This window comes from Bubalus bubalis, chromosome 15 (genome assembly GCF_019923935.1).
Source record: "Bubalus bubalis isolate 160015118507 breed Murrah chromosome 15, NDDB_SH_1, whole genome shotgun sequence".
NCBI lineage: Eukaryota > Metazoa > Chordata > Mammalia > Artiodactyla > Bovidae > Bubalus > Bubalus bubalis.
This window is the reverse complement of record NC_059171.1, coordinates 37,309,319-37,320,245: the sequence shown is the minus strand read 5'-3', so window position 1 is coordinate 37,320,245 and position 10,927 is coordinate 37,309,319.

Below are 10,927 nucleotides of genomic sequence, written 5' to 3'. Positions count from 1 at the left end.
TTTTGATCTACTTTGTTTTTAAGGCAAAATTAGTGCTTGCCCTGAAGTGGTGTTTTTCTTTCTTTCTTTCTTTCTTTCTTTTTTTTAATGTAGTCGCTAAGTCATGTCCAAGTCTTTTGGGAACCCATGGACTGTAGCCCGCCAGGTTCCTCTGTCCATGGGATTTCCCAGGCAGGAATACTGGAGTGGGTTGCCATTTCCTTTTCCAGGGGATCTTCCTGATGTCTGAACAAACCTGGGTCTCCTGCACTGGCAGACAGAGACAGGTTCCTATTCTCCATTTTTTTTTTTTAAGGTGAACTCTTGGGGTTATCAGTGGTAAGGATAGAAGTAATGCAAAATGAGGTGTGAACTAACAGGAGGGTTGCTGAGAACCAGCAAAGGGAGCATGGAACAATTGTTGGATGGGTGTGAGTTCTGGACGAATTCCTGGCATCATAATTGATGACTTTCAGCATCAATTTTGCAAAGAGAAAACTTTTATTTAAACCATCAGGGAATGAGAGTCATAAAGTTCCAGGTCTCATTTGTTTATTTGTCAGTTAACACTTTAACCATCCAATTCCTCCAGCTCATGGTCCTTTCATTCTTTCATCATTTTATCCTTTCATTTTTTATACAGCATTTACTGAGTTCCCATTTTGTGTGAAATTATTGTTTAATGTTTTGTGGAGGAGTAAAGACTGTTGAACATAGCCCGTAAACTATTATCTGTGAACTATAACAGTGGCTATGATGACTTCAGATTGATGGATAAAGGTTCTTTCTTAGTTGTGCTCATGTAGAGATTTCTATTATGTTTGCTTTCTACCTCTTAAGTGTAGGGATGATCCCAAAGATGGGATACTGAACTTGAGAAGTGCAGTTCAATAGTTTCATCTAGAAAAGAGGCCGTTGGTGGGCACACACAGCAACTGCTACAGTTTGGTGCCATCCGAGTGGACCAATGTATTGGGGAATGCCTGCATTTCCCAAAACTCTTTGAAGAAAAAAAAGCAAGAAATTGAAAAGTTGAGAGAGAGGGGTGAAAAGAAAGCAAATGTGAAATCTTGGAAACAAAGTAACAGCTTTAATACTACTTCAGGTGGTTCCTCCTGAGTTGTGGTGTATCAGCTACCCTTAAAGAAGATGTGGTACATATATCAGGCTTTCCCGGTAGCTCAGCTGGTGAAGAACCTGTCTGCAATGCAGGAGACCCTGGTTTGATTCCTGGGTTGGGAAGATCCGCTGGAGAAAGAATAGGCTACCCACCCCGGTATTCTTGTGCTTCCCTTGTGGCTCAGCTGGTAAAGAATCTGCCTGCAATGTGGGAGACCTGGGTTTGATCCCTGGTTGGGAAGATCCCCTGGAGAAGGGAAAGGCTACTCACTCCACAGAGATGAAAGGAAGGCAAATAAGAAGTCTTGGAAACAAAGTAGCAGCTTCGATACTACCTCAAGTGGTTCCTCCTGAGTTGTGATGTATCAACTAGCCTTAAAGAAGATATGGTACATGTACACCATGGAATATTACTCAGCCACTAAAGAAATGAAACAGGATCATTTGTAGAGATGTAGATGTACATAGTCTGTCATGCAGAGTGAAGTAAGTCAGAAAGAGACAAATATCATATATTAATGCATGTACATGGAATCTAGAAAAAAATGGAACAGATGAACCTATTTCTGGGGCAGGAATAGAGATGCAGAGACAGAAAACAGACATCTGGACATGCAGTGAGGGGAAGGGGAGGGTAAGGTGAATCGGGAGACTGAGATTGACATGTGTAAAATAGATGGTGGGAACCTGTTGCAAAGCTCAGGAAGCTCAGCTTGGTGCTCTGTTATGACCTAGATGGGTGGGACGATGGGGTGGCTGGGAGATCTGAGAGGGAGGGGATATATGTATGCATATGGCTACCCACCCCATATACTTCATTGTATGGCAGAAACTAACACAAATACTGTAAAGCAGTTGTATATATTCCAATTAAAAAAAAAATCCTTAAAAAAAGAAAAACAATGGATTCATGTAACCAGGCAAGGAATCTAAAATAGCCAAGAAGATGTAAATAGTCTTTCATTCTGAAGAAGACACAAACCCTGAGTAATTTAAAATTTAGCCAAATGCCTGTGAAGGCTCTAGATAACCAATAAAAGGACATTTGCTCTGGGCTTAATGCCCATGGAAAAAATGCCACACACCTAGCTAGTCAGGGTAGGAATGAGAGCTCTTGGCTGTCACTATTTTTTTTCATAGTGAGATTGTAGAGTTCAGGGAACACTCAAGTGAAGTAATGTCATTTTCCCCTTCAGGAAAAAAATAGTAGCTTCTCTAGACATTTTCAAAGCTATAAATATTAATCAAAGATGAGAAAGACACAGAACTAAAAGAGTGGTAGAAAATTAGTGGGTGAAAAGGGTTTTGTGCAATTTACAAGATTTGAGGGTCTTATAAATACACAGTTAAGTTGTATAGAGCTAAAGAGGTGTGCAATTCAATGCAAAGTATTGGGGAAAGTATGCTCACTAAAAGGCAAGACTTTGTGTTTTTAAGGAAGGCAATGGAAAATAATACTTGGATTTACTTTTGTTCCAAGGTTGAACAATTTTAACTTCATTAACCATTCCAGTGTGGTATGAAGTTCAACTCTTTTTGTCTAAGAACCTGTATCCAACATTGGAAGAATTATCTGTGATGATCAGTCTAATAGGAGAAGAGGTGTGTGGTCAGGCCTTAGACAGTCTCAAGCTTTGATCAAATGAAAGTATTAACTAATTAATACATTTTTCTTGGATAAATCATAAAGGCTAACTTTTAAAATGGTAGTAGGCATTACTAAACAAATGACTTGTTTTTAAGATATTGAATGGTCATTAACTAGTTAGTAACTTGGGCTATAAACAAGTTGTTAGAATGAAACGACCTATTTCAAAAAATGGTCTGACCAATTAAATGACTCTATCTATAAATCTTTGCTTTTATAGATGCACCTTGATATCTTATTTCAGTCCAACGAATCAGTGGCTCCATAGAAAAGCCAAATTCTTTGATTGGTAAGATATAGTTTTAGTAGCTGGTTTCCTGTTTGATTTTTTAAAATCTCTCAAACAAGTTGGGGATGTATACATACAGTTTTAATTAGTATCTCCATTGCTTCATCAAAAAATTTACAAACAACAAATGCTGGAAAGGGTATAGAGAGAAGGGAACCCTCTTACACTGTTGTCAGGAATGTAAATTGGTACAGCCACTATGGAGAACATAATGGAGACACCTCAAAAAACTAGAAATACAACTACCATATGACTAGCAAACTCACTCCTGGGTGTATATCAGGAGAAAACCATAATTCAAAATAATACATGTGTCTCGGTATGCACTGCAGCACTATTTACAATAGTCAGAGCATGGAAATAACCTCAATGCCCATCAACAGAAGAATGGATAAGGGAGATGTGGTACATATATACAATGGGATATTACTCAGTCATAAAAAGGAATGAAATTGGGCCATTTGTAGAGACATAAGTAGACCTAGAGACTGTCATACAGAGTGAATAAGTCATAAAGAGAAAAACAAATATCATATAACATGACTTATATGTGGAATCTAGAATAAAGATTCAGCTAAACTTATTTGCAAAGCAGAAATAAAAACATAGATGTAGAGAACAAACTCACACATAACAAGGGGGAAAGGAAGGGTGGGCTGAATTGTGAGGTTGGAGCTGATGTATATGCCCTATTTTGTATAAAATAGCTAATAATGAGAACCTACTGTATAGAACAGGGGATTCTACTCAGCGTTCTGTGATGACCTAAATGGGAAGGAAATCTAAAAAAGAGAGGCTATGTGTGTATGTGTAACTGATCCACCTTGTTGTACAGCAGAAACTAACACAACATTGCAAAGCAACTAATACTCCAATAAAATTAAAAAAAAAAAAAAAAGACCTCACTGCTTATTTCATCACCATAGTGCCTAGAAAGACCAGAATAAATCTAAAGGCTTTGGTGGTTATTTTCTAATCCAAAAAACGGAAGTGCTTCTATTGCAGAGAGTTCAACCTTTAAAATGCTCATTATAATAACAGAGAAAAGGAGGAGGAAGGGCACTGCCTGCTCTTGGGAATGATGGTGAGTCATGCTATCACAAGTCTGGTCTCTACAGCCACGTGCCCTGGAGTGTGAATCCTTATCCGTCTTATCTGTAAAGTGGGGTAACATTGCTCACCTTTTAGGGTTGTGGTGAGGAAAAATAAGGTGATAAAGATGAAATTTATGAGTGCATGCCTCATAGTAGGCACTCCGTAAGTATCCATGTGGGTAGAACCACGAGAGTTGTTAAGTCCACATCCTTGTCCACATTGCTGTTACTTGGGCCCTCCCAGCATGCTGTTTAAGCCTGGATGCTGATTTTCTCAATTTAGTGATGTGTGTGTTGTTACAGTTCTTTGTTTCTATTTCTCTTTTAATGATTGTATATTGAAATTAAGTTAAATAACTATCTATTACATATTGAAATTGTTTAATTGTGTGTAATGAGTGGTTTCTTTTGTTAACAAATCCTTGGAATCTGAAACAAAAGTAAAATTTTTGACAAAACAAGTACACGTAACCCAGGATACAGATAGTAAAGCAGAAGGATTAAACAAACAAATTCTGGATATGGAACGGGAGAATTCAGATCCAATCCTTACCACAAAATAGATTTTTGATTCTGTATAAGCTGTTCATCTTCCCAAAGCTTTGCTTTCCTCATCTGTAATTTTGAGATAAAATAGTATCGCCCACATAGGATTTTTATAAGGAGTAAAGTGAATGAGGTCATCTATGTAAAAGACTTTGCATGTTGTCTGGAACCTAATAAGCTTGATAAATGTTAATTCTTTCCCTCCTCCACCATCCTCTCCTTCTTTATCTCCTTCTTAAATTTTAAATATTCTAAAAGAAACATTTAACAACCTTTTGTACTTCTAAAAGTGGGACTTTTGTACTAATAATCGATGGTATGTCCTAGGTCATTTGGAAGAATTTATTTCTTTTTGATGTATAAATTGTTAATAGTACTTCCTAAGATTGATGCCTCATAAAATGAGATAGAATTTGGAATTATTATTATTATTGCTAATCTGACTATGTGAAGTATGCAAGGAACTATGAGAAGTTTCAGTTTAATACCATTATGTAGCATGAATTTTACTTGAAGATTTAGGTGGTAAAAATTGACTAGCCAATTAGAAAATTTAAATGTTATTTTTATATTTAAACAAGCATGGACAGATTCAAGAAAAGTCAAGATTTATGTGAACTTCTAAGAGAAGAATGTGGCATGGCCTAGAAACTCCAGCTTGAAATGCTGGATTTGTGTTGCAGTTGTTCACCGTGCTCAGCTGTTTGGAGTAAGGTGATGGAAGTTTGAAAAGCACAGTGTGAGGCAGTGGGGAGAAAACCAAAGGAGGTCACTGCCCTCATGGAGCTTAGAGTCTAATGGGAGAAAGACATGAAAACAAATAACAGATGCAGGGCATTTTAATAGCTATGATAGAATTGCTACCAGGAGCATTTAGGCACAAAGGGGAAAGTGGCCCAGTTCTGTTCAAAACTTAAGGGTGCAGTTGAGAAGACTTCTTAGAGAACGTGACCTTGAAGTATATATATATATTTGTCTTTTATTAATGTATTTTAATTGAAGGCTAATTGCCTTACAATATTGTGGTGTTTTTTGCCATACATTGACATGAATCAGCCATGGGTATACATGTGTCCCCCCCATCTCAAACTGCCCTCCCACCTCCCTCCCCATCCCATCCCTCTGGGTCGTTCCAGCACAGTAGCTTTGACTGCCCTGTTTCATGTATTGAACTTGAACGGGTCATCTACTTCACACATGGTAATATACATGCTTCAATACTATTCTCTCAAATCATCCCACCCCTGGTGTCTCCCACAAAGTCCAAAAGTCTGTTCATATCTGTGTCCCTTTAGCTGTCTTACACATAAGGTCATTGTTACCATCTTTCTAAATTCCATATATCTGTGTTAATATACTGTATTGGTGCTTTTCTTTCTGACTTACTTCACTCTGTATAATAGGCTCCAGAAATTTGTGGTACATATACACAATGGAATGTTACTCAGTTCTTTGAGTCAGTTCTAATGAGGTGGATGAAATTGAAGTATATTCTTGAATGAGAGTATGTAGTTTGGAGAGATGACAGGGCACACTCAATAAGACTTGTAGTTTTTCATTCTTTTTCTTGGGTGCTGAGAACCTCTGAAAAATATTGGGGAAGATTCTCACTGCTGAACTTTCAGAGGAACTAGAACATACATTTATTGGGGTCTCCTCTGCCAAGGACCCCCAAGAATCTTGTGGATGGCCCTGCTTCAGCAGGACAAATCTGGGTCATTTGGGGACATACTGACCCTTATTTAACCCAGACTAAGAACTTTGTGACCTCTTCCAGACTTCTGAATCTATGCTACAAACAGATCTCGCTTCTTGGATTTTGCTAATAAAATATAAGTCCAAGCAACATCCTCTTCTTGGATCATAAAGCATTTCTTTCCAAGATCCTTTTGGCCCAAAAGTACTGGTGGGCTCTTTATTTTGTGAAATGTTGCCATTTGAATGGAACTGTATATTCTTTTGTAGAGCTTCCTGGGTTGAAATTCACACCTTCAGTTTCTTGTCCTAAAGAGAAAGACATATATTCTTTGGGAAAAATTGTACAGCCTTGCCATCCTTACCCTTTGCACCTTCTAATTATCCCCAGAACAGCTGGCTTAATGTAACAGTAATTCACAGTCCTCAGCTGGATGGCTGCAGAGAATTCTTCTTTATTCAGAGTTCAGCAAGTGCCAGCAATGTTATTGAAGCAGTAATTGAATTTGGTGAACCCTCTGCGGTCAAGACAGCATAACACTGCCTGAAAGAACCATGCGGTGTGGTTAAGATGAATAGACTTCCAACAAAAATGAATCTTCAAACTAAGCTCAATAGCCCACAGCCAAAAGGACATACTGTTTTGATGGTCTGACTTAAGATATTGAGCATTTTTGGAGCAAAACCTGTTCAGAAGCATGACAACGTGTATCTACAAGGAAAACACTGGGAGGGAAATCTAATACTGTCCAGAAATCTCCAGCAAAAGCTTTATCAATAATCTCATCCAGCACAGATAGGCGTGTGACAAACATATTTCCTAGAGTAAAGCTGTCCTCACTGCATTGTTGAATTGAATCCTCAAGTGACAAAAGAAAAGAAAAATCCTCCATTAATTTTCAATGAAGTGTGCCTTGTCACTAAACAGCAATTAAGTGATTTCAAAAGTTTCACATTCACAGAATGATCTCAACAAGCTCACGACTTTGCAATGCTGTTTCTAAAAGGGAACATTTATAGTTTGGGAAAACAGCACAAAAATGAAAACTGTTGGAATTGTTTTGGTTGCTGAAAATATACTTGGCCTCAGTGTCTGTGGCGCTGTGGAAAGGAAAGAACTTTGGCTCTGAGCTCATGCAGACTCTGAGTTTGAATCCCAGCCCCTTCATTCACTGTGCCCTTAATAGGTCATTAACTTTCTTTGAATCTCTTGGTCTTTTCCTGAGGTCAGTAATGTCTGCCTCTGAACATGACATGCATGATTAAGGGGTGGTGCTTGACTCTACTGGAGAATTTTATTTTAGCAGCTGTCATTTGCTGGCCTACTGTGTGCCTGGCATGATCAAGTGCTTATGAACACATATTAAGTTACAACAATATGTGTTTGGTACCTAGGATGACCATTTCATCCAACTTTGCCTGGGACTGTCTTGATTTTACAACTGAAATTCTTGAGTCCCAGGGACCATATCAGTTCAGGACAACTTAGGGTGATTGGCTACTCTCTCAATATCATGATTTCATCTTACAGGTATGGACACCAAGACACAGAGGGTGTGTCCAAATTGCCCAATATCCCAAAGCTGGGAAAGAACAGACCTGATTTGCAAACCCAAGCTTGAATAACTCCCAAACCTGTACTCTTTCTGCAGTCTTAAACTCTGCTCTGTAAATATTGCTTTCATTTCTGTATTACTAGAACGTTCTAGAGTTAATAAATATTTGTAGATCAGATCACATTTTTTTCCCAACTACCTGAAATCATGATTTCAGGAACGCATGTGTGTGTGTTTGTAGATGATAGAGAGTTGAAGACCTCTAAGTGAAAGATAAAGAAAATTATAGTGACAGTGATGCTGAAAACGAGAGTTTAAGAGCCTAACATCTATTTCGAAGAACATTTTATCTTTTGTCAATGCATAGTTCATTGATTCACTCGTATATCCATCCATCCACTCATTCAATGAGTGAGGTCCTGCTGTGTGCCAGGCTGTGTTGCATGTATGCTTCATCGTGTCCAACTCTTTGCGATCCATTAGACTGTAGCTCCCCAGGCTCCTCTGTCCGTGGGATTTCCCAGGCAAGAATACTGGAGTGGGTTGCCATTTCCCTTCCAGGGGATCTTCCTGACCCAGGGATTGAACCCACGTCTCCTGTGTCTCCTGCATGGCAGGCAGATTCTTTACCTATTGAGTCATCAGGGAAAGCCCAGGTACTTCTTTACAAAGAAGACTAAAATGTTGGCCTCAAGATGCTCATTGTAATGGGATTTTTAAAGAATTAGTTGTAAATGATGTGAAAGCTAGGATGATAGGGGCAAGCCTTACATGTTTGAGCCCCTGCATTTATAACATCACCTGCCTCCATATTGCTCCAGCCACCTGGATATTTTTTAATGAAGCTCCAAGCTTATTCCAGATGCTGGGTTTTTTTTGTTTGTTGGTTTGTTTTTTTATCCTAAGCTGTTATCTCAGCCTGGAAGATTCTCTCTCCTAATCTTGGTGATTCAGATGTAAGATGAAATACTATATCTTCAGAAAGAAACACCTTTACTACCTCCAGCTAAATTATCCACCCAGAAACTATTAGGTCACCTTAGTTTAATAATCTTCTTAGGCTTTATCTTCTTTGACTTTTTGTTTACTGCTTTTTGCTTGCTGAGGCCTATAGTGAGTCATTTCCAGGGAGAAGAGTAACATTTATTTTATTGTTTGTTTTATTCATGACTGTATTCTCAGGACTTAAAACTATGCTAGGCACACAAATGCAGTCAATAAGTATTTTTTGAAAGAACAAAATGAATGAATTGATAAATGTTTTGGATACTGGCAGGGGCAGCCAGTGCAGGATGAATGGGCAGAGGTGTGAAAGGAAATTGTGCTTGAAAGGATATGTGAATTCAGACTTGCTATTTTATTTTCCTGTTGTTGCTGTTCTCATCATATTACAGGCAGTATAAGTTGGATTTCCCTGGTGGCTCAGCTGTGAAGAATCTACCTGCCAATGAAAGAAATACAGGAAATTCGGTTCAATCTCTGGGTCAGGAAGATCCCCTGGAAAAGGAAATGGCAACCCACTCCAGTATTCTTGCCTGGGAAATCCCATGGACAGAGGAGCCTGGTGGGCTACAGTTCATGGGGTGGCAAAAGACTTAGACATGACTTAGCAACTAAATTACAACAACAAAAATGTCCTAAGTTTAAAAAAAGGTTCAAAAAGAAATCACAAAAAAGGGGAAAGTATGACTCCAGTTTGACATAATTGCTAATGTTTTGTTGCCCATTTTCTCAGAGTTTTTTCAATTCATGGAAACTTAAAAACAAATCACTCTTTTCAAAATTTTATATGTTTTATGGGGGTAAGTATTTTCTGACATTTTCATTTTAAATATTGCTTTGTTCTTCATCATAATGGATGTCCTGGGATTTATCTAATCAAACATGTACTTTTGGACCTCAGAGTCTTCCTATTTTGCTCTTATGAACAACATTGGATTGAATAGTTTTGCAGATAATCTTTGCAGGGATCTACAAGATAGCAGAAGGACATTGATTTGAGTTCTAGGTCCACCAGTTCCTTTTAAACATTTATTTAAAAAATTTTTAGATGTTCCCCCAATTGTAATATGAGGAAGAGTGTCTACATTGTAGGATTATTATGCAAATTAAACAATATAATGATGGTGAAGTGCTCAGTACAAAGTAAGTATGAAATCAAAGTAGCACCCCTTGATAATTTCCTTTGAATAAACTCCTAGATATAAAACTGGTTTTCCAATCTATCTTTAAAAAAAATTATTGATTTATGGTTGTGCCAGGTCTTTGTTGCTGCACATGGGCTTTCTCTAGTTGCAGAGAGCAAGGGCTTCTCGTCATTGCAGTACACAGCTTCTCATTGTGGTGGTTCCTCTTGTTGCACAGCACAGGCTCTAGACGTGCGGGCTTCAGTAGTTGCAGCACGCAGGCTCAGCAGTTGTAGGGCATGGGCTTAGTTGTTCCGTGGCATGTGGAATCTTCCCGGACCAGGGATCAAACCTGTGTCCCCTGCATTGGCAAGCAGATTCTTATCCAGTGTATCACCAGGGAAGTCCTTTCTAGTCTATTTTAAAAGGCAAATAGAAGCTAGCTAAAGTTATGGGTGGGAAGAAGGCTTGCAGCTCGGGGAAGTGAAGTTAGGAATTAAGGAAACATTTTCTAAAAAAATTATGAAAGAACCAGAGAACCAGTGCATCGACCAGAAACTTTAAAACACAGAGTTATATTAACTCTAGCCCTCACGCTGCCCAGATGACAGCCCTGCTCATGACTGTGCTCTGCATCACCACTGGACACTGAGTAAAGGCAGGCTGATCAAGGTAATCCTGGCATCAGGAGCCCCAGTGCTCATAGCAGCATTAGTGTATTAGCCAAGATACAGGAGCAACCTAAGTGCCCATCCCCAGATGAATGGACATACATATGTATATATACACACACACACACACACAATATATGTATATATACACATACACACACAAAATAGAATATTACTCAGCCCTAAAAAGGAATGAAATTCTGC